This window comes from Balearica regulorum, chromosome 4 (assembly GCF_011004875.1).
Source record: "Balearica regulorum gibbericeps isolate bBalReg1 chromosome 4, bBalReg1.pri, whole genome shotgun sequence".
In the NCBI taxonomy this organism is placed as follows: Eukaryota; Metazoa; Chordata; class Aves; order Gruiformes; family Gruidae; genus Balearica; species Balearica regulorum.
This window is the reverse complement of record NC_046187.1, coordinates 78,785,084-78,804,292: the sequence shown is the minus strand read 5'-3', so window position 1 is coordinate 78,804,292 and position 19,209 is coordinate 78,785,084.

Genomic DNA, 19,209 nt, shown 5'->3' with positions numbered 1-19,209 from the left:
GTGAGGAAAAAACCGTATGTGTCTGACCAAGAGTCATATCGCTAAAGTAGAATATGCTTCCTTTACATGAATCAGAAAAAAAAATAAAATCTCTTCTTGGGAAGAATCAAGATTGCACAATCATTATGTGCATTAATCAGCATGGGGCTTTCAGAAATGCAAGTCAGCCTTAGCCCTTCCTTTTGCATTAAGTCAATAGTAGTATCTCAGAGAAGGCAAGAAGAGAGGTCAAGAGGGAATGTATTCATTCATTGAAAGGAAAAATATCAAAAATATCCCTTTGACAAAGCCTTTTACATTAAAAACCCACATCTGGCATTTCTGTTGGGGCACACATCAATTTTAGCTGGACAGCAAAATGCCAAGGCTTTCTTCTTCAGGTTGGATATTAAATTCCCATTTTAATTTTTTTTTTTTTTTTTTCCATTCTGCTGGGTTAAACTTCTTGACCCTTTCCCATAATAAATTTGTGATCTTGGATCAATGTTATAGTGGAATGAAATGTCACTAATTACATAAAAAGTAAGATAACCTTTGAAACATGTTTAAGCAGCTTAAATATATATTTTTAAAAAATATCAGATTTCAGGGCAACATATTCAATATTTGATGGGAGCAGAAAGGACTGGAGGATGCCAGGAGATAACTAAGAGTAGCCAGAAAGCAGATTATAGAAGCCAAATCCTTAACTTGAAAATTAAGTCTAATTGACTTAGGAAAATGTTTATCAGTAGAAGTCACTAAGTATAAATTAAACGAGGTATGCTTGTGCGTTTGTAGAAGTGATGCCACTCCTTGGCAGGAAGAGGCATTAGAAAACTCTCAGCATTCTCTTCAGCAGTACTTGTGTGTGTCACAAAAAAAGGTACACTGAGCTTTGTCCTCCAAAACTGAGTGAGGAGGAAACCCTCTCCTCCATAAACCTCTGACCTATTTAATTTGGAAAACCTGTTTCTTTGCTGCCCTCTCACAGAAAACTTGTCCTTATGTCTTTAGCGCAGTTTATTAAAAATCAATGCCCTAGCTCCTGTGCCGAGTATCGAGGGGCAGGGGAAACTGTGGTCCTATGTCTTGGCCAAATCATATTTACTGATTGGCAAACCTGGAGAACATAGCAGTTTCTTTTGTTGTTGTTAATTTACTACTTAAATAAGTTTTCCTGCTCCCTGTGGTTTAGCCACAGTGTAGCAATCAGCTTTTGCCAGCTATTTTTATGTCAAACTCACAGCAGATGTACTTTTTGAAATAAAATTCTACATTGACAGTGGGAGAGTGGCTGTAGGGAAACAGGGCATGAAGTTACAGCCACCAAGGCAAGAGTGTTTATATCATTTAGGCAATGGGTCTAACTGTTAGGCAATTCACAAACAGGATGGGATACAGGTGGAATCACAAGAGACCTTGCAATGATGATTAAATCAGTGCATCTATTTGTTTCTGCCAGTAATTAATAAAAATCTGTAGGTGCCTGGTCCATGTCCTAAATATTTATTCCCAATTTCTAAACACATCAAAGAAGGGGAGAACAGATATTCAGGGGATGCATCACATCTCCATCTCTATCGTTCTTTGGTTTCTCCAGTCCTTTTCTTTACGCTCACCACAGTTAATCCATGCACAAAAGTCACCAGTGCACTATCAGCCTCCTCATGCTAGTGTCATCCTCCGCATTCAGATGGCACAGTAAATTTGGATATCCAACAAGTGTCAAGAGTTTTTCCTTACCTCTCTTGCAGTTCCTGACCCCAACTGTAATAAAGCACAGTATTTATTTTCTCACAGTTGAACTCTGGAGAACTTTGGTGCTATAATCTCACAAAGCTTCCAAAATGAAGGCAATCTGATGTCCATGGCTGTAGCAGCAACCTCCCCAGACATGCTGTTTATTAAAACGGAATAAATTGAAATGGAACTTTTTGAGCATTGAATTTAATGGAGTTTTTCTTTTAGGCAGCTACAGATCTGGCCCTGTGGCCATTGCTTTAATTAATTTTGGCTGGAGTGTGCCTTGCTAACATGGTGTACTTTTGTGTGTTTATCTTTTATTTTTAAACTATGTTTGAAAATATTAACAGTTATTTACCCTTTTAAAATGTCCATTTGTGTCAGCCATATGTGAAAACTGTCTGAGTTAATACTGAATTATTTTTTTTGGATAGTTTTTGTGATGTTACAGCTATCTCACATTTTCTTCAAATATCGATCTCTCTGCAGCTCCCAGAGGAGCAGTCTAGAGAAAATCAATGAGCTTCAACTGAAGAAAGGAGGAAGAAACTGAAGAAGTAGCGTTTTTATATATGTAAATTGCCACATTTTCTCATCAGAAGGAAGAAAAGCAAAGACTAAAATTAAAGTCTATAGGAACATACTTTACAAAATCAAATCAGTCTCTCTGGCTCCTGTAGCAAATAATACGTAAGAGGCTCATGGAAGAAGGAGGGAAGTTATTATAAATGCAATTTAATTCTTTCTTCCACAGAAAAGCACTGATCATAAACTTTCTGTTTTGAATGCATAACGAAAGTAATAAAATATATGCACAAGAAATATCTTTAGTGGGTAATCTTTTGCATCTCTAAATATAGTAACTCAGTACTAACTCTATTAAGCCTGCAATCCTTATCTGGAGTAACCAGAAGATGGATAGTCTCAGACCCTCATATTTTACCATCTCAGGGACTTTATACAGAGCAATAATTAGCTGTTGACATGAGACAACACTAGAATTCAGTTTGCAAAGTTCCTCAGGAGTTGTATTTGTCCAGAGCTGAGCTGTTGGTTTGTCTGGGGACTGTTTTCTCTTCCAACTAGCAAGATGTGCCAGCTGCCTTTGGAAAGCCTCAGGCAGCCCAGTCTCTGGCCTGAGCAGCCCTACAAATCCTGCCTTCAGTGGCTGCCTCGTGACTTCCAGATGTCCTTGTGGTTCTGTCTGAAGACATCCACTACACACTTGCTGGGTTGCTCTTTCAAACGTGACATCTATGTAGTAAAAGTCTCTTTCAAACCTAGGAACGCATCAGGCTAGTGCAGTTGTTGTTAGCATGTCCCGTCTCCTTTGACCTACCAGGCTGAATTTCACATCTTTTTGCAATGGCAGAGGTTGGGAGGAGTTATAGGAGGAAATCATAAGTTGTCTGCTGTCTCAGCCTGGAATACCTCAGGCCACTATCCTGTTGTACCAAGCTATTTATTTTCTTCTGCAGGTGAGTGTATATTTTGTTCAGTTAAAGTTGTTGCTGAGATCTACAGACCAAGACACCATTAAAGAAACGGTCCTATAACAAGGATTATATGTGTGTGAGCACATCTATGAAATATTATCACTTCCATTTTTCAAAACCTTACAAGCTCCCAGCTCTGCTTTATCATGATTAGCAGGAGTATGAACACTTCGCTTTCTGTCACTTATCATGAGGAGCAGGAGCATGAATCCCTGTCTCCCATCAAGCAGTTATTTTCTACTCCTTGTCTTTTTGAGCTAAGATGCAAGGAACTGTTAGAAAATATATACATGTTGGCTCTGAGCTTTTTGATTAAACACCCAGTAGCATAAGGACTGAATTTGCACCTGCAGCACAGTGGTGCACAGCACTGTGTTGTGACCCTCTGTTAGATGTTTGCTAAATGGTTCCCCAGCGTGGCTGTTTTTACAGAATGAGGTCCCTGTGCCCATGCTATCAATTTTAAGTCCGTCACTCTCCAGTCTAATATAGGCCACTCAGTAAATCTTGCATCAATTTCCAGCTTAGCTAGAACATCTCGTTTTGAATCAAGTAATAATATAATGAAGCATTTCAGCAATGGAAGAACCTGTTGTTTGCCTTAACTATCCCAATCATTGAAAGCTGTGACCTTGTTGTGGTAGTTTAGAAGGAAGAAGAGATAACTGAGTAGTAATATCCCTTGTGCACAGCATGCCAAGGAAGAGTAACTGCATCAGCTTGCAAGTGCTTAAGGCGGAATAGGTTTTCCAAATCCCTTGGTATAATGGTCTCTGTTCAGGAGCTTGATGGAGGATATAAAATCTTCCTTCTGCTACCAAGCTCCTAACTCTGGCACGTGCCTTTAGTAGCCACAAGATGTTCAGGATGGAGATGAGATAGCATAGATTCATTCACTGCTCTCCCTTCCTTAGAAGCTCAGGTTGACCACAAGTGACTTTCCTTCATTTCGCTATCCAGATCTTGGACAGGAAAGCTACTCTGTGCCATTACCACTTATTCATAGTCTCCTGACAGGATTGAACAGTTCTCAAAGAAGGAAAGAGACTCCCGAATCCTTCCATCAAGGAGTCTGGCTAACTTTCCATCCCATTCAATCTCCTCCATTTATGATGTCAAGTTTTTGGGCCAGGAACTTTGCAACTCTATTTTTTGCTGTGTGTATAACAAGTGGGATGAAACAGACTGAATACAAGCCCTTTTCTCCACTCCTAGTATGATCCTAAATGTCCATAGAATAGGAGCCTTTGATTTAGTCTTTCCTTCTAGCATCTACTGATGCATCCTTAGAATAATACCAGGATTAGGTCTTGTAAAAAAACCCACAGAATAATTTGTTATGAAACAGATCAAAAGATATTTTTGACTTTTATTTCAGAAACACGATCAATGCTCCCGTTACCTTTATCTATTTGATAAAAACCAACCAACCAACCAAACATCCCAAGTGAAGAGTTGTACTAAGTCGTGAAAGAGTTGTACTAAGTCATGAAAGAAGATACAGTGAATAGGTGGCTATTTTAGGATGTCTGAGAATAGCAGTGGTTTTAAGGGTAAGTAGATCCATTCTGTTGGTTCCTCAGAGAACAACCTCTCATTGAAGGTAAAGACATTTTTTCTGAGATTTGGCCCCCTACAAAGTAGAAATGTATAGGAGAATGAACCAGATCAGAAATCCTAGAAAGACAATGCACATTCTATGCTGATCTAGTACACTCTGTTCTCAGCTTATGGAAGCAAAATGACACCTCATTAAAAGGTCAGCTTGGAAAGAGAGGAAACCGGCCAGTTCTCAAGAGATATTTCTGTCAAATTTCCAAGAATCCAAATGCAGTTTGGTCTGAGAAAGGGCCCCGTTCAGTATAATAGACTTCTAGAAAAGAACAGGCGGGTGAGAACTATACCACTATGTGGTTTTTTTTGTCTCTGAGAGTCACATCATGGTTTCTCTACCACTCTGCCAGAGTTCACTCCCTCAGGGCCTCAGAGCCTCTCTCCCAGCTACTTCTGTTTGACACCCAAACCTCCTCTTTCTCCTAATTGGATTATTCTTCTGCCTTTCTTCCATTCAAATATTATCACTTATTTAGGAGAGCTACCACTCTCCAGTCTTTCAAAGACATAGGGTCTTTGCACTGAAGAGTTCATGCTTTGGACTGTATGTCCATGGACAATGTCTAAGCAGGAGACAAGAGATCTGACCCCACCCCTGGTTCACTCTCCATTATCGCTTGGATTTGCTGAGGAGCAGAAGTGTTATCCTATTGGAGGGATCATTTAGCAATTAACCAACCATCTCCTCTTACTCGGTGTTTTGCCACTTCTAGAAAGGCTGATGACTGAGGGGAAGGATGAGCTGGAAAGTTCCACTAGTTACAGATGTGGTCTTACTGCCTATCTATAGTGGACAAGCAGCAGAAGAAAGTTGCTAGCACCTTCCTACCAACTTATGCATCGTGTACAACTGGCAAAGGAGCATCTTTAAAGACCAGGATGTGCCATGTCAGTGTTAGCCTTCTGGCACCGAAGAAAGTAGTTGCAGAGAACTGTTAACAAATAGATGGTGCCTTCAACTTCTTTTAAAGACATTAATAAGCACAGATATCCAGCTTCAGTATATATAAGTGCAACTGTATTGAAATCTGTAACATGCTACCATTTAGAATCATTGAGAATTAGATATAAGGAAGAAATTCTTCATTATAAGGATGGTGAGTCACTGGCCCAGGTTGCCCAGAGAAGCTGTGGCTGCCCCTGGCTCCCTGGCAGTGGTCAAGGCCAGGTTGGATGGGGCTTTGGGCAACCTGGGCTAGTGGAGGGTGTCCCTGCCCATGGCAGGGGGGTGGAACTGGATGATGTTTAAGGTCTCTTCCGATCCAAACCATTCTATGATTCTATGATTCTATGATCATCGACTGATCCCTGCTGTTTTCTGAAACATTTAATTGAGTTTTAAGCAGTGAGATCTTGGTTTTGCTGAAGTAAAGGGGAATTTTACTGATCACGTCGATGGGTGCCACAATCTTACAGGAGGGCTCTATAGGCTCTGAACTGCTCTAGCCCAGCCCCACTTGGATCTGGAACTCACATTTACAAGGAAAGAGCAGAGAAAAGAGTTTAGACTCTTCAGTCTAAAGAAAAGAATCTACCATTTTAGGAGCTAATCCAAGTTTCACTTCCATGAATGTAAATCAGGAGGAATACTACAGTAGTCAATGGATAAGTATGAAATCTGAGTCAAATCAAAGAAAAATTAGGGACCGCAAATTTCTACAATCAAGATAAAGCACAGTATCTTAGCATGTAACATATGTAAGCAAATATCAGGTTTTCTGGAGTGTTTAGGTACCTAGAAATAGAAAACTCTTTCAAAAGTCTCCAAGCTCATTAATCATGTAGTACTACTCAAGGAAGGGGTCACGTACAATAAGAATTTGTTAAATATCACAAAACACATAGAACTGGACAACATAAGCATTGCCATGTTCCTGACAGTGTTCATCGTCTCTCATCCTAACTGCTTAACAGTTAGCTGTGAGTTCAGAGTGGAAAATGAAAGAAGAATATCATGGTCTGATATCAGTACAGAGCCAATGGACTCAGAGGATTATTTTCTGTGGGAGCAAGAGAGAGATGATATATTTACCCTTGACTGAAAAAGGTACTGAAATAAGGACTGAGACAGATCAATGAGAAAACCAAGAAGGAACAACCTGTTGAGACCTCAGCAAATAACACCAGCTGAGCCAGGGAGAGGGCTTAGTGACATAGGTCCTTTCAACCATCAGCATCTTTGATCAGAAACCTGAATCAGTTTTAAAATGTCAGTTTCCTAATAGCAAGTTCAAATTACAAAGCAGAAGCAGAGTTCATGGAAAGACAAAACTCCCTTTAAAGGTTAAAGGAAGGAAGGGACAAGGCTTATTCTTTTCATGCCCTGTTAAAAATTATTCTATTGAGGTTGAAAAGCAGGAGTGAAATGTTAACTCTTTTATCTTGCTTGCAAGGAGGAGACATTCAGCAGCAACCTGAAAGGTCAAGGCCTGGCAAAATGCATCTACAGAATACAATAAGGCCTTGTGCTTCCCCAGCGCTTTTCACCCACAAAACTCCCTGTATATATGTGCAAGCTCCCTGCAGTGCTGTGGAGCAGTAAGCAGAGCAGTTGGAGAGGTCTTTTTGGCAGACCATAATCTGCAACTGGGGCCACATTTCATCAGTTTGCAAATACATCGCAATGTTAACGTTCATATAAAAACCCCACTCAAGGACATTGAAGCTTTGTCACATATTCCCTTGCAAACTGTTGCTGGAGTTGATTTTGACTGAGGTGGGGAAAATGGACGAGGCAGAGTCTTAGCCAGGGTATACTGAGCAGACCTCTCTCTACAGCAGCTGTCACCAGGTGGGAATCAGGTCCAGAACTTTTTAAAAAGCCTCCTTGCTCTAATGTGGCTTTGAAGCTTTTGCTAGAAAGTGAGACAGGGTAACAGTCTAAGTGCGGCTTTACTGAAGACTACCACCCTGGAGAGCCATCCTTGCTGGTGTTCAGAGCATAGTCACTGCTCCTAACACAGACAAGACTGCTCATCGAGTTGTTTTCACAAGTTTTTGGAGTATAAGTTTATAGCTCCCATGTAATTTTTGGGGCTGCTACCCACACTGAGAAACAAGCATAGCTAAGCAGGTATCTGAGCAGGGTTTACTTGCTCATACATTTTTGTGAGATCTCCTTCAGTCTTGCTGGTCTGCAGGAGTTCATGTTAGTCTCACTGTCCCATTGCACCCTGCATGTGTTCAAGCATCTTAAACCACCCTGAATTACTGAAGAGATCCTTAAATTATCCTTGCATAATAGAGGTGTGCTAATATCATGAGTTTGCATCTGGGAAGATGAAGTAGACTAAGGGCACAAGCCCACCAGGAATTGTAGACAAAATTCTTGGCTACTCCAGAGCTGGAAGTGTAAGCTCTAGCAGTAGCTGATGATTGAGAGGCTTCACATCCCCATGACATCTAGCTGGGTTTATAGTGTCTTAGAATCTTAAAATCATAGAATGGTTTGGGTAGGAAGGGATCTTAAAGATCATCTAGTTCCAATTCCTCTTGGAACCTTTCTGGGCTGGTTCTGATCTCCAGAATCTTGGGGATTGTGCACAGCTTGGGAAAAACTGGGACCTAGATCTTCAAAGTCATCTGCTCCGCAGAACCAAAATAGTGTCTGTCTCAGTCAAAACTAGACTATGTGGAAAAAAATAGGTTGGTTATTTTGTCTATGTGGGTCATCAGCTCCACCAGTGAATACCAAGCTTCAACGTACTGGGCATTTTCCAGGTTCTTTGCATTCATGTGCAAGAGTGCACAGCTCAGGATGCCGGATGGCATGTTATGCCTAAGTTTGACTATCAGGATATAGCTCACTCCCAGGTTGTTCTTTGACAAAATACATTTCACCCAGGAAGCCAAAAGCATAAAACCCCCCTCCAAACCCAAGAAAATCTACGTGACATGTTTTTAACTAGTGTAAATCAGTGTATCTTCAGTACCAAAAGGGTTGAGAATCTGGCCCTAAATCAGGGATTTTTGATTTTCTAAAATAGGAAACAGGAAATGACAAGCCATGAATTAGAAATACATGTAAATGATGTAATTAGTTATTTTTGTCAACAACTGAGAACTGGCTGAGTATTATATCCAGAAAGCCTTAAACCTATTACTCCAAAAGTTTTTCCAAAACAAGATTGTTTTCATAGATAGTATTGGAAATCCATGAACCTGCACCAAGAAAAGCAATTGCCTGATAAAGGGAAGACTGCTGCTTGCAAAGCCTGCCTGCTCAGATCACATATATTGTTGCTTTATAACGTCACCAAGTTGAGAGATGGTGACCTGACTGACACCTGGAGGAGATGAACCTCATCTTTTGAAGCCTCTAATTTTGTTCCTTGCCTTCAAATCTGCAACTCCAATCTGCAAGATCCCAATCTGCGTTATTCCTTATTTGCATGACTGTATGGGTTTCTGCAGCACTCGCTGTAGCCAAGACGATTTTACTGAGGAAATGGAAAATGCTGCTTGCTGGACACACAGAGAATATTCCAGCTGGCAATGTTTTCTAAGAGTACTAAAAATTTCCATCAGATTCAGAACAACGAACCCATCTCTCGGCAGCAGGGACCATATAAGTACTGAAAGTAGAACTTAGTCTGCATTAAATTTGAGGATGTGGAGGAGCTTGTGAGGAAGGTATAGGGGCATCTTGACAAGGTAGCATCAGCCTAGAGTGTGGGATGGTGCTGTTCCCTATTATCATGGTAATGAGGATTCTCGAGGAGACTGCAGGAGCGAATCCTCCCTTGGGTTGCCCTGAGAACTGTTAGGTTTGTCTCCTAAATTGCAATGAGTGTTAAGTTCAGTCCAAAACTTAGAAGAGCTGACACTCACTTTTCCATTAAGACAGATTGTGCCAACTTGCTCTAAATACATTCCCTCAAGTCAAGCAACGGGTAAGCTGAGGATTTACACCATCTAGCCCAGAGAAAAAGAGACCAGACACAAGTCCTCTGTCATCGCTGTGGCAAGGCAAACAGGAGCCAAGAAAAGTTATGCTAAAGCAAAGACAAGGAGTTTGACTGATAACAGCTCCGACACCTCTCAGGAGGAAAAGGATCACTTAAGTGCAAATCAATCACTTTTCCTGGAGTGAATTAGCCAAACTACATGAACAAAAGGTATGAAAGGCTGCTGATGGGTCGGTGTGGGCTTGCAGTGACTGACCATTGCCAGGAAGGGATTTCCAGAGATTGGATTCCTTGTTCCATCTTCTGCAAGCTACCTTATTATGGCTGTGATAAATAAAAAATTAGTATATCCTATGGCCTCGCAGGGTATGGGAAGCACCATGTAACTCCATGCTCCACAGTCAAAATAGTCCAGTATATGGGTAGTCATTCCTCTTCCTTCTTCTCTTTGGAGGAACCACAGAATTTGAAAGTTGGTCTTGAGGTCTCTAATTACCTGGTTGGTAAATACAATGCTTGCATTGCAAAGCATGTTGGTGAGGTTATGAACCTCTGTAAAGCCGTTGGCTATTTGGCTTATTGCAAGGATTACTGGAGGGGATTTTGGAGTAACTCAGGCCTTAGAAGCTGGAGTGACTAACTGATATATGCTCTGGCCTTGAAGATGACAAAAAACACTGTCCATTTTATAAGTTTTGTGGGCTGTGCTGATTTCCATCAACTAAGGATCATACTCATCCCATTCAATAACTGCAACCAGAACTGGCAATAAGTAGGAAATCTCAACAATGAATTTCAGAGAAATATCAGGAAGAGGTGCTTGAAAAAATAAGCCTGCCAGAAACATATACATTTGGAATGCATCATTTTCATGGTCCCTCTTCTCCAGACTCCCACCATTTCAATCAAATGGGAAAGTCTTCACTTGGCAAGCGAAAAGACAAGAGAAAGGACCTGAACTGGAAGCAACAGAGATGGTATAAAAACTGTGTGACAACAGGAAACCATTTGGATAGTAAAACTTCCCCCCTCTGTGCAAGACCTTTGCGATTTTCTCATGAATTCCTATGACTCATTGCAAGTTTTATACAAGATTATGTAGGACAAGGCTGACAGAAGCTGTATTGCTGGGTGGTGGGAGCAAACTACTGCTGAAGAAGTGTTTTTTTATAACAGCCCTTAACATTGGTATAATCTGGATATGGAAAGACTCAGTTTCTCAGGACTTCAATTTCCCACACAGGACATCCTGAAAAACTTCCATAAAATTTTCATCAGTTATCTATAAAACAGTGTGACTGCTACTTTGCAGCAGGGTCGCAGAAATATTATATGTATTTGATGCAACAGAGGATTCTGTAAAAGGAGAAAAAGGAAAAAATGGAGAAGTTACAATTGGAAAAGGGTAAATCTCAAACCATGTTTATTTACACCTTCTTTCAGGTAATTTTGTCCTTCTCGCTAAGTATGACAGCTGATAGCTTGGAAGACTGAACATAGGATGGTAGTGTCACCATCATCTCTTCATCTTCACAGAAATCATGAGTGCAGCCTGGGAAGTGTGCTTGCTCAGAAACCTAATAAGATTTGTTGAAAGCTACCCAAACAAGCACAGAACACACTTGTTTGTCAAGTGCTGGAAAGAGACCAGAAGGGGGTGGAAGAGAGAAAAAAAGGAGGAGAATAGCTGTTTGTAGGAAAAATAAAAATAATTGTATTCTTCCTAGGACTGAGAGGCAGTTCCCATCTGCAGAGTGAGTTGGCATTAACTTGCTGCCAAAGGGGGACGTGCGCTGCTCCCTGATGTGTAACGCTGCTGCTAAACTGGAGAAGACCTGCCCTCTGCCTTTAGTCCTGTTGCCCTGCAAAGAAATGCTGCCAAGCATGTTTGCAGAGAGGATCTTGATAGCAGATTTGCCAAGGCAGCATGTGTGTTGTAAGAATATATTCCAGAAGGGACATGCTCCTTTCTTGCAAAGGGAAAGAAAATGGAACTTTGCCATCTAGACTAGATGAGGGCTCTCCATGGGATGGCTCCAACTCTTTTGCTCTACAGCTGGTATTTCAGAGTTGAATTGTTTTCTGGAAGGGTCTTTTTCTCCCCATTGGTTTTCAAGGCATCTGAGATTAGACATACGGGAGCATTTTTAGGCTGAAAATTTGTTGGGATCATTCCTCTACATAGGATCTGGTTTAAACCGTGTCACTGTTAGCCAGCCTACAATGGCTGCAAGCGTAACACTAAGTCCACAAATTTCAGAGGCAGCTGGCATATCACAATTTTTAATGGGTCCTGACCTTAAATGGTTAGTGCTCTCTTCAACTGAGAGATGGTAGTAGTTATAGGGACAAAGTTAGGCACGCAATACAAAATTTGCATACTTCACAGAAACAATAAAAGCTGTTTTATTGAACCTGGGAGAAAACTGCAACCAGTCTCTTTAGAAGCCATCTTAGAGTTGTAGATGACCAGAGTTTTTCCAACATGAAATGAACAGCAACACTAAGTGACCAGTGAACATTACAATGATGATGAGTTTCTTTTTTTCCTTTTTTTTTTTTTTTTGTTTTAAAGTATTTATTTATTTAAATGGAACAAAAAAATCAAGGGATTTGATTCATCTGCTCTGGCTCGTTGAATGTGGTTTGATGTCAGAGCTTGAATCTCTTTTTTAGGATATAAAGTTTTCTGAATAGGGAGGTTTTGCGGTGTTTCTTAAAGACTGCCAGAACCTGTGCCTAATTCCCCACGCCACCTTTCTTCTCCATGCTACCTCTCTTCTCTCATTCTCCATGCTACCTCTCTTTTGCTGTATTAAATCTCATCAGAAAGAAAAAACAATGGTATGAGATGAATAAATGTTGATAATACTGAGTGAATAAAAAAAAAAAAAAAAATCACACTTTTTAAGGAAAACAAGCCAAACCTCTGAGCTAGCCTAAGGTGACCTGCCTGCCCTCTCACATTGAAAAACCTGTCTGCCAAGCCACAGTTGTCTCTGTTGCCTCCCACAGCTACAAACACACTCCACATTCAAGCATTGCTTCTATTTTCGCTTCTGGCTCTGCAGCCGGAGCACCGTGCCCATACAGAGAGCAGATTCAAGAGGTGCAGCATGAGCAGGTTCTGTTATGGATTAGACATGATCACTTAAAACACATTTCTTGCTCCCTGGAGAGCTGATTCAAGAGGAGGAATCTCTTTTAGACTGTCCTTTTCCATCGAGGACATGAAAACTGCTGCTGCATGTAGGTTGGCTAGGGGAAAATGTCAAATGCTTGTGCCACCGTGTTCATATTTTGTGCTGTCCCCTAGAGTCGTCCTCTGTTTGGCTGTTTTCTTCTTAGGTGTTGGTAGCCTTGCTGGCTACAAATTTTCCTATATCTCCACCAATCCTAATGCTCAGTTTGAGATACTTCTAGGACTCTCCTGTCATCAGTCATCCTTCTAGAAGAAGGTTTTTTCCTCTTCTCTGTAGTTTGACAACTGGTTTTCTTCAGTGCCTACAGATGCTCAGGTAAAAGCTGCTTTATCCTGTAGATATGCACACAGATAAGGCGCAAGCTCTGTGCTTTTAGACTTTTTTGTTTCTGAAGAATTAATGAAAAACTCTATCCCACAAAGCACGTATGTTTATGTAGGTTGTCAGGAGAATCTCCTGCTAGTCCAGAAAGATGAGATAAAATAGTGTCAAAATCTCTAACACATCATTGAGGGCTGATGTTCTGTCTCTAGGTGCTGGATGCGGTGCTTGCTGGACCCTGTGATCAGGAGCATGCAGGTATTCACATTTCTTGGCTGCTTTCAAGTACAGTAGCCCAACAGTAGCTCCACCACAGAGCTCCACCACCTTCTGAACAAGAAGGTCTCCCCTGTGGGAGACCATGAACTGCTCGTCTTTTGCTAGGACCCCCTCAGAACCTTGAAGTTCTTTAGTGATATCTGAGCCACAAAAGGGAGGTTGAAGGGAAACAAATATCCCAGCTGAGCCACCCAATCCATATCTTCATGGAAGTCGTTATTCTCTGAGCTAATTTAATAACTCATGATAGATGTCTTCTCCCTCGAGTCCTAACTTCTATCATCCAAGACATCCTTTGGCAATGAGTTTGCAGGTCTACATCATACTTTAGAAAAACTGCCTTTTCTACCCTACCACCTGCTAGGTCTGGCCTTGAAATTGATGAGTAGATAAGTGATTCCCTAGTCCTCTTTGTCCATGATTCTGTACACCTCTGTCTAATCCCTGAACACATCTTTTTTTCTGGGATGAAGAGACCAAGTCAACGCAATTACACTTCATATGGAAGCCACACCATGTCTTTAATTGTCCTCATTGCCCTTCTCAGCAGCTTTTCTATTTGTAATATATCGCTTTTGCATACTGAGTGGCAGAACGGTTCATGGTATTCAGTCTGGGAGAACCATGCATTTATACAGTGTCATAATGATCTATTTTGCTTTCTGTTTCTTTCCTAATAATTCTTAGCATTTCATTTAGCATTTTTTGATTACTGTTGAGCTCTGAGCTGATGTTTTCATGGAACTGTTGCCGTAATATCAAGCTCTCACTTGAGTCGTAATGGTTCGATAAGAGCCCATCAGATCTGTTTTCAATCATCCACCTTTACATTCATCTCCCCCTTCACTTCACATTTATCCACAGTGAATTTATTCTGTAATTTTATTTCTCACTCAATCTTGTAAAGTGTTTTTCCAATTCTTCACAATTGGTCTTTGTCCTTATTGCTCTGGAATAGCTTTATAACAGCAGCAAATTTTGTCAGCCTCAGTGTTAATACTTTTTCTAGGTCACTAATGAATGTGTTCAGCAGCAGAGTTTCCTACAGAATCCTTTTTGTTGCTTCCCTCCATTATGAAAGCCACTCATTTACTCCTACTATTCAGTTCTGATCTTTTAACCATATCAGGACTATCCCTCCTGGTGTTCTTGCCTAGTTCCTCTTTTCAGGTATAATAGCAGAACTATCTTCACAAACGTCTGAAGGGCTCCTGTTGCCCTTTAGAATAGCTCATTAAGTTGTGTATTCTGGTGGGAAGAGAAAAGAGTTCTTATCCTTACTAAACTTGCTAAAATCCTGAGGAAATCTTTAACTACCAATTCTCTTGTGATTTTTGTAAGCAGTGTGTGGTTTAGAGGTGGATTTTACCACTTTCTTCTCTTGCCTCACTCTGTGCCTTGAAAGTTTCTTACTATAATGCTGTATGTATCCAGACCAATATTCACCAGTATAGCAATGACCAGCCAGCCACACTGTCAAAGCATGTCCAGGCTCAGATTTATCTTGGATCAAATGAGTCTAGATTTTAACTTTAATATTTTTAAGCTCCCCCTGTGGTGTGCAGAAAAAGGAAGTTCTTTTCCCCTCCACCTATTTTGGGATAGAAGGGAAATCTTAAGAGATATTTGTCTCTCTCTTGATTTCAGGGATAATCTTGACAGCTGGCTTAACTGACAGTTAGTTTCCCATAAATGTGCCTGTGATTAACCCAGCAAAAATCATACCATGTAGAGTTTTAGTGAAGTGAACCTTTCTGATGATATAGTACAGTTTTGATGAAATAGTTTTGCATTTCGGTGTGTTCTGTTGGCAGAAACTTTTCCAGTCGAGAGGTATATCATGTCTCATCTCTACCAAACAGAGTCGTGCTGGCAGGACGTACAAGTAAACTAAAAGACCATTTACATCAACCTTTAAGAATTACAATAACAGTGAGATTTGTTGCAAGAACATTGCAGAGCACCTCAGGGGCTCAGGAGAAAAGGCCTCATACAGGTAAAACGTTGTTCTGTAACAGAGCTAGCAGACAAACAAATATTGCAGAAAAGTTTCATGCAATGATTCTGGTGGAAAGTGAAGCTTGATTGGAGAGAAACAGGCTCTTATGAAGGGAGATCCGAATCTGTTCCCTCTGACTGCTGATGTGAGAGTCAACAGGTACTCATTCTATAGCACTTGTCACAAGGAGTCTTTGATGCACCTATGTTTACAAAAGCAATAAGGTATTAGCATGGGTCACAGTTCTGGAAGTCTGCAGAAATATAGCAGTAAGTTTATTGCTATTATTTTTAAGGTTTTGCTCTAGTTTGCTTCACATGATAATGTGACTGTTCTTTCAGAGTTTCTATGAAAAGTCAGAAATATGCAGAATTAAAACCACTTCTAGCCATATTTAGACCTGAAGCAAATCCTGTGTGATGAGATTATGGTTCTGGCATGAGTATTCAGATTTCAGGAGCTCATGTTGCATCAGTTAGGCTGACCTCAAAGACTGCTCGTGCTGGGAGAAACCCTCCTTTCTAGGAATTCTGTTCAAGCAGATTCCAAATTGCTGCTGCTCTGGTAAGTTCTAGTTGCCTTTTTTTTTGCTGTGGAGGTGGATGCAATGCCTGCATCCAGCTGCAATGGTTGAATGGTGAAGCTCCATAACGCAGGACTGTCTTCTGTGATGGACTGACAGAACCTCTTCCAGGACATACAAAGTCTTCCAAAAATAAACCAGCTCAAGTTCCATGTAGGGGCAGGAAGGTTGACAAAGTAATGTAGAACATGCTACATTTATTAATCATCTTAAATGCAAAAGGATGCAATTCTTTATAAATGGAAGCAGTCCAAATAATAAGACCAGAAGAGATCAACCAACAAAACCAAGACGCAGTCAGGACAGCTGACTGGAGTTAGAGAGGGCAGCTGGGCTGAGCAGTGTAGCCAGGAGATTTCCATCCCTTGGATCTCTACTGACCTCTCCATGGGGGCCAGGGGAGGCAGCACCAGATGCTGTCGAGGTCCAGTCACTTGTGTAAAGGAAAGGACTTTCTTAGATCCCAATTTCTTTCTTGTGCCAGAGAAAATTCACTTCTGAATCTCCACGTGAGGATGAATTACCTTAACTGCACAAGGGTGCTGATCTGTTCGCCTTACAGCACATCCGGTGGAGACTGCCCTCCCTCTGTTAAAGGTAGTGTGGAACATCCTTGTTATTGCTCCATCCAAATCGCACGTTTGTAGTCAGTTGCTTTTGCTTTTTCTCTGCGTGGAGATTTCTGAGTGTACCAAGCAGACTGAATTCTTCACAAGACAGCTGCCAAACCCTCGTGCAGTCTGTCCTCTAATGATGAGATAAGTAGCACGTCTGATCCATAATCTCCTCCTGCTGGTTATTCTCTGGCAGCAGTGTATAAAATGAATATCACAATAAGCTCCTGGAGGGTTGGCAGTGTCTCCATTGACTGGCTCTGGGCCTGATGCTCCAGCTCGTTGTCATTATGGGCAGCTGGAGTAACCACAGAGAGCACTGAATGAGAGAGAGCAGTGTCATCCCCAAAGCACTTCCCAAAAGCGGAGTAACTCTCTGACACGGTACTTGTGAAGAGACACTAGAAGATCTGGATATTGCCATACAGTAGGGCAGCAATTACCAGGGAAGGAATGGATTGCCATAGGCAAAACTTTTTTCTGAGATTAAAAGCATTTCATAAAAGTAGGCGAACAGATGGGATGGGATGAAATAATGGGTCTAGAATGAGCAGTGAAGGTTTCACAGGTATTGCATCTACACGAAACAGGGCTGAGCTTGGCAATAAAGATATTTCACCCACCTTTGTGAAACAGCCAGTGCTCAGGAGAATACAGCAGCTGTGCGAGATTACAAAGAAAGGTTACATTGTGGTTTAGTTCAGAAAACAATAAATAACATTGACTAAAGTATTAAGGAGGATATTTATAAACTATATAGAGTATTTTTGTGTTATCTGACTAAGATTTGGGACTACACTAATTATGTATAAGACCCAAAAATTGAGTTAGCCTTGACTCATTCAGGTGGCATGAGTCAAATGATCAAATGTGGCTGTGGGCTTTTCTAAACACACACTCATTCCACGAATTCTACATTCACGTTATTAAGTAACAGTCATAGAAATGCTGGTTGAAAGGGAACTCTGAAGGTCTTTAATTACTCGTTAACAATACCGTTGTTTATAATGCAGGTATTACAGTGTCCTGTCAATGAATTATATGCACATTTCTTACTTACGTAAGGAATGCAAGTTAATATTCATAAGACCAGCTTTCATTTCTCATAGAAATAGAAGACTGTCCTAAGGAGAATAAACCTGTACTGTTATAGAAATCCTCATCAATAATGCATCTGCAGACACTCCCAGTTTCAAGGAGAGAACACTATGTACTTTTGGCTCAACCTAAAACTTGTTATACATCACGGGAGTGTCAAAACTTTGGTTATAATTACAAGAGCTAATTAGGACATAGTCATTAGAGGAGGTACAGACCTCCTGAGAAAGTGACAGTGCGAATTCCTTTTTCAGGATTCTTTGTGTGGGTTCAGGAGCTGTCAGGGTCATTAAAAGCAGCCAGCAAATTAGCACACCCCCACAGAAATCAAGACGTTAGTCTAGCTTCAACGGGAGCAACTAACAGCTCTGGAAATCAAAAGGATTGAGCTCCCTCTTGTTGGCATCCAACCAAAGTCAGTGGAGCTGTTCCAATTAATACTGGTTGGCCCAAGGCTACCATCCACTAAGCATATGCAGCATAAATCCCTGGACATTGTAGGTGCCATCTTTTTAGTGCCTTACCAATCTTCCTGAACTGTGAGTTGGAAATAGAAAGGTACATGTCTGTGCAGAATGACCAAAACATCCTACCGCAATAGCCTTTGTGTTTTAGGGCAGGGGCTGTCTTTTCACTACAGAACCTAGAAGGATGTCTTGTAGGACCTCTTGTATTTGCAGGAACTTCAAGCCAAGATCCAGCACTTAATTTCAGGAAACAAAAGCAGCCACAGGAGAATAGTTTTGATGACCGTACTGTGTTGAAACATGAGAAAGTCCCAGTTCTGAAATAACCACGCTGCAGGTGTTACAGACACAGGACTGAGGATAAAGCTGAAGAATGAAACATCAATAACATAGGACCATATTATCATGGAGTCATACTTAAACCCCCCAAATTATAGAGAAGTCTGTTCAGACAAGACAGTCCTACCATTCACCGTGTGTCATTTGGAATCTGAATCTCTCTTGTTTCTTTTGATGCCTAGCAGAAGGGATAGAAAGGACAGGGCTAGAAAATTGAGTGAGAAGAAGCAAGCAAAGAAGTTCAGAAGAAGCAAACAAAGAAGTTCAGAAGAAGCAAGCAAAGAAGAAAATATCTTCCACAATATTTTCTCAGATTTTCTTACTGTGTAATTCTAAACCCCAAAAAGGTTTGTCATGTGACACTATAAATTGAAAGGGAATGAAAGTAATATATATGTACACCCCACCCCCACCCTCCAAGGACATATCGTACAACAATGATTTTCTGCAAGATGGTTTCCTTAGCTGAAAACCAAAGCTACTCCTAATAATAATTAAAAAAAAAAATACAATATGTCACCAGCCCTAATGAATAAGCAATGCAGACAGGAGACTGAGTGTAAT